This window comes from Pteropus medius, unplaced genomic scaffold, assembly GCF_902729225.1.
Source record: "Pteropus medius unplaced genomic scaffold, Ma_sr-lr_union100, whole genome shotgun sequence".
NCBI lineage: Eukaryota > Metazoa > Chordata > Mammalia > Chiroptera > Pteropodidae > Pteropus > Pteropus medius.
In genome coordinates this window covers 224,923-230,975 of record NW_024343935.1, presented here as the reverse complement: position 1 = coordinate 230,975, position 6,053 = coordinate 224,923, and the positions used below count along the sequence as shown (strand labels likewise).

At 37.4% G+C, this 6,053-nt stretch overlaps 1 pseudogene; it reads left to right on the top strand.

The window, feature by feature from the left end:
* Positions 1-5,012: 5,012 nt before the first annotated feature.
* LOC120607057 (olfactory receptor 7A10-like) lies at positions 5,013-5,783 on the top strand (annotated as a pseudogene).
* The last annotated feature ends 270 nt before the right edge of the window (positions 5,784-6,053 follow it).

Below are 6,053 nucleotides of genomic sequence, written 5' to 3'. Positions count from 1 at the left end.
TCATGAATGCTGTCTTTGAAAATCAGAACACATGCCAAAAAATAAAAACAGCAGATTATTATAATTTTCCTCAGTTTTGTTTGCCTTGATTTTTATCAGTTAGCTAATGCTGTATAACAAAGTGTTCTAAATGCTGTGATTTATATCAGTTAGATTGTATCCTAGAAATTGTTCTGATCTCTGCTCAGATACTCATGATCTGCATCAGCTGGGAGTCTCTACACTGTGTGTCTTGAGTTCATTCATGATGTCATATGAGACTATATATAGTGCATCCCTCTTGAACCAAATTTTGACAGTTCATTTATATATGTAGTTTAATCTTCTGGTTTGCAAAAATGAGTTTACCAAATGTAATTTGCCTCATATTAATGTCACTGTTTTCATATCCATATAAGACACATTTTTTACTCAGTGATATTTCTCCCTCCCCCAATTAAATTGTGACTCAGCTACCTGTGCTATGCATCCTACTTTAAGCCATGTTATTAGAATTTTTCTGCTGCATATGTTTTCTTTTTTAATTTTTTTCTTTTTAAAAATATTGCTCTGACCTTCGTTAATAAAATTATATATGTATCAAGAGTGCAATTCGATAACACGTAATATGTAATATTGCATTGTGTGCTCACCACCCAAAGTTAAATTTCCTTCTATCACCAAATATTTGACCCCTTTTCTGCACATATTTAACATTTTTAATTAACTGAATTGAGAGTATATATTGCATGGGTCCATTATACATAATTCAGGAAATTGTATGATAGGTTTAAGTACATTGTTATATAATTGTGAAAAATTGATTGTCCCTGAGCATCGGTTCCTTATTTCTGATGGGAATGTGGGGTAATAATAATTCTGATGAATGTGCTACAGAAGAAATAAATTTTTTAGAAATAATTTTTTGAGATGAAGAACTCTTTCATGAGTACATACATTGTTTGTGTATATGTGTATTTATATACTGTTTTTTAATAAATAAACACACTCACACATATGTACACACAGAGACTTAGTAATTTCATCTATTATTTTAAAAGGAAATTAGAGAGAAATTTGGAGAGGATAGGAATGAAAATGATGATAGGTTGAATTAACATGAAATTTTTTAAATATAGAAATTAGAGACAAAGACTTAAAGCGGAATTACCGTCTTGAATTTTAATAATGAATTGTTTTCCTGTCTGAATGTCCAAAGACCTCAAAGTCAGAATCACATTTACATTTCTGCAATGGGAAATTCTCCGTACCAGCTAACGGGGCAAACTCTCCAAAATAACCTTAGATTGTTTTCTTCTACAAGGTGGGTGGAGGTTTACACAAAATGTCCTTACCCAGAGGAACCAAAATGAACAGATTGAGATGCTTAACGTCAGTTTCCTACAAAAACAATTATTGGATAAATGTCTGTATAACATTGCTATTGCTGCTATAACAAATCACCACTCTAGGGATTTAAAAGAAAGAAATTGATTCGTCTATAGTCCTGAAAGTCAGAAGCCTGACGTGAGTCTCATTGAACTAAAATCATAATGTCTGCAGTGCCGGTTCCTTCTGGAGGCTTCAGAAGAGAATCTCTTTCCTCTCCTATTCCAGTTTCTCGTGGCCACAAGCATTCTTTGGTTCACGAACTTTCCACCTTCAAAGACAGCAGTGTAACATCTTCCAATACCCCTGTGATTCCAACTATTCTTCCTTCTTGTTCCACATTCTAGGACCATGGTGATAACATTAGTCCCATGTGCAAAATCATAGCCAATATTCTTAAAGTCAGGTGATTAGCAAACTTATACAATCTGCTACCTTATTCCTTCCTTGCTATGAAAAACAACAAGTTACAATTTTCTGGAAATTACGATGTGGATATCTTTTGGAGGCTCTTATTCTGCCGACTATAAAATTTTCTTAGCCATATATATAACAGAATGGAACAAGGTACTTTTCCAGAAATATATAATATAACGTCAATCACGAAATTGATATAAAATATAAAACAATGAATTTATAATAGCCTCTGGAATAAGCGAATACACTATTCCTTCAAAATTACATGCAGAAATGACTCTTGATTCAGGAGACCTAAAACTACCTACGCTCTTGATTCTAACACAGAACCACTGCCTTGCTGCTCAAAGAATGGGTTTCAGACCAGGACCTAGAGCATCAGCATCACCTGGGAGATGGTTTGATTTTCAGAATCTCTGGGCCTGCAAAGATTTGCAGAATCAGATTTTGCATTTGAACTTGTGTCTTAGGTAACTCGGATGCACAGTGAAGATAAAAAAGAGATGGTACAGAATAAGTTTTCTCTCATCTTTGCATGTCAACAATTGAAGAATAATAATTACGTGTGTTGGGTGTTGTAGGTGTTTAGCAGCATCCCTAGACATTGCCAAATAGCCCAAGGACAACGTCATCTCAGGTTGGGAACCGCTGGCCCATAGCTTGAAAGCTGGAAGAATCCTGACAGATTCCAATCAAAGCCTATCTCTCACTCAGTTTATAACGTGGGTCAGACACTAAACTCCTTCAAGACCCATTTCTACATAAAGATATGGAGTTCATAATAATACTACCTCATAGAATGGACTTTTTAAAAAGATTAAATCAGACAATCTATAAAATGCTAAACTCAGATTACACAGCATAAAATTATTGAAGTGTATCTCTCATAATTAACAAACATTTTATAATGAGGGCATGTAAAACTGCTCTTAATTTGTGATATAAGTACAAAATTCCTAATTATTTTGACAAATGAGTCAGGAAGCTAAAGAGTGTGGTGCCCAGGATTGCTTATACAAAGGAGCACAGATCTCCCGTTTTTGTAGAGGGAATAGCAATTCTCTGGAGACATCAGTCTGTGTCCCACCACAAATCTGCTTTATAGATTAATGATACCTAGTTCTAATAGATTTCTTGGTCTCTCTCTTTGGAGAAAACTGAAGTCAGGGTTGAAATAAAGTGGTAGGAGGTTAGACCCCTGGAGAGCATGGGGTTCATGGACATGGAGAAATAAACACTAAATTCACTTGACTTCTAACCTGGTCTTTTGTGGTCAGAGAATCATTAGGGAAAATTTCCTTTCTGTTTATTCCAGAGGCCCAGAGGGATATCATGTGCTTAGAGATTGGAATAAAGGAAAGAGATGTGTCTGATGAGCAGAGAGAGAGAGTGTGTTAATACCACCTCTGTGCAGTCCCTCAGCTCGTACAGCATTGGTGGACAGGACAAGGTTGCTGCTTTTGACTCCTAAGCTGGCTCGGAACTGATGCTTCACTACTTCCTGCTTTCTCGTCTGAGGACAGAGTTTCAGTCTCCATCCCAAACCATCAGGTAGGAATTCAGACTTCCACTCAGAAATTATCCTCTCAAATACCCCACTCAGGTAAGACTTTGAGCCCGGCAAGTAGTTCAGGAAAGGGTTAGAGAGGAACCTGAGAACATTTATGAGCCACATGAGAGCCCAATCAGCCCCGCCCAGAGACAAGTGATTACTGTGTTGTATTTTTGGTGAAGTAACTAATATATCATTAAGTTATTTAATATTTTAACAACCTTTTATCCGCAATACAGCGTTTATAGTTAATGAGTAAGTGATGGTCATGGGAGTCCATTTGAGTGACACTGTAGAATGAGTGAAGATGCATAAAACAGTTGCAGTAAAATGAAAACACATCTGAGGAGTTTTGCTGGTCGGGGAGTGGGAAATAGAGTGTCAGGTGTAGAGGACAGCGCAGTGAAGTGACTGTTGGTATTAAAGTTCGAGGATGGGTTGTATTTGACCATGTTTTGCATTCATTGAAAAGATTTAGTAGAGAAGAGTTAGAAACTACCTTGCAACAGCCATTCATGAGACATACATGGCGGTATCTTCTCCCATGCTGGTTATTCACATGAAAAATAATTATGTAATAAGTCTAAAGAGGAATACCAAATAGATTTACTTTGAATTATTTCATTACTGCTGAGGCTGCATAGATTTTCAGATTGTGACTTGTTTACATTCTCTGCTGCACCAGTTAAGAAATTCCTTTCCCACTCTCAGGCTTTCCCCCCAGTGGTAACTGTTGCCTATATTTTTAATGAGAAATTCTGTCATGCCCTTGGGGAATATAAACTGAGGACTGACCTGCTTGTAGGCAGAGTATAGAGTGATGAGAAACAAAAGTATCGTAGTTCAGTGAGGGAGAAATTAAGGTCACTGGTTGTACCTTAATTTTTTCTCAATTTTATTTTATTAGTTTCAAGTATATAGTACATGGTTAGACTTGTGTATAGTTTATAAACAATTCCCCTAATTGCTCTTTTTCTTCTCTGGTTTTCCAACTAGCCACGTACCTGGCAACTCCCCGCTTTCTTCCTTCAAGTGTCTGTTCGAATGTCATCTCATTTTCAGGTCGTGCCTAAAAACTCATATAAAACACAATGCCCTAATTAATTTCTCCTTTAGACCTGCTTTCCTTTCCTTCCTACCACCTGTCACTGTCTGATATGTTCTATATTTTTATTATTTTCTTCTACATTCTTTCCTCATCATTGAATTGAAGGGACTTTTGTTCTTCAGCATCTATACACACAGCCAAGACAGTGCCTAAAACATGGTCAGCAAACAATTAATATTCCTGAAATGCATGAAGAATGTCTCATTTAAATGTAGACTACATGACCCCTTAAAAAAAAAAAGCTGATTGGAACAAAACTTCCAAATATGAAATGACACAGGAAACCCCAAGAGGGGCCAGATCCATATAAAACATGTCGAAATTAATTTCTTGACTGCAAAATATAAACTTTATTATTAGAGCTATGTGAGTAATGCCAGTTTGTATGAAATTTACTCACATTATTTACCTCTTTCTTGTTCACATGGAACCAGAGAATCTTACAAGAGTTTCAGAATTCCTTCTTCTGAGATTTTCAGAGGAACCAGAACTGCAGAGGAACCAGAACTCATCATATTTGGGCTCTGATCCCTGTATTTGGAAACCTGCTCATCATCCCACCTTCTCACACACATATACTTCTTCCTCTCCAACCTGTCCTTGGTGGACATCTGGTCTACCTTCATCACTGTCCCAAAGATGCTGGTGAACATCCTGACACAGAACAAACTTATCGCCTATGAAGGCTGCATCACCCAGATGTATATTTTCATGCTCTTTATGGACTTCCTCCTGACCATGATGGCCTATGACTAGTTTGTGGCCATCTGTCACCTCCTGCACTACAGAGTCATATGAACCCTTGGATCTGTGGTTCTAGTGTCCTGGATCATGAGTACCCTGTATTCCTTGTGGCAAAGCTTAATGGTGTTGCAACTATTCTTCTGTACAGACTTGGAAATCCCCCACTATATCTGTGAACTCAATCAGATGTTCCAACTTGTCTGTTCTGACACCTTTCTTAGTAACATGGTGATGTATTTTGGAGCTGTCATGCTGACTAGTGGTCCCCTAGCTGGTGTTCTTTACTCTTACAGGAAGATCATTTCCTACATAAGTGGAATGTCATCAGCTCAGGGAAAGTATAAAGCATTTTCTACTTGTGCGTCTCACCTCTCAGTTGCCTCCTTATTTTCCTGTATGGGCCTAGGAGTGTACCTCAGCTCTATTGCTACCCACAGCTCACAGTCAAGTGCAGTAGCCTCAGTGATGTACACTGTGATCACACCCATCATCTACAGCCAGAGGCATAAAGACATAAAGGGGGCTATGAAGAGAATCTTTGGGATGGCAGCTATAAAAGGGACAAGCATCCTGAGGCTGAAAAAGTGTCCTTGATTCCTGGCTTCAACCATCACAACCAGAAACTGTGATCTTTCAATCAGATTGTGGTTGTAGGTCATGCTCCTTTTATGTATGTGCTGGAATTTCCATTTGAGGAGTTTAACTTCTAAATATAACTTAAATAACCGCTTTATTAAGTTTTCTACTCTGTTGTATAGACAGTTTTTCTTCCTGTCCTTTTTCCTGCCTTCACAAAGTTTTTTTCCGAACTTCATCAGAAATACTTGGAAATTCATTTTATTTTATGGGCAACATGGATTTCTG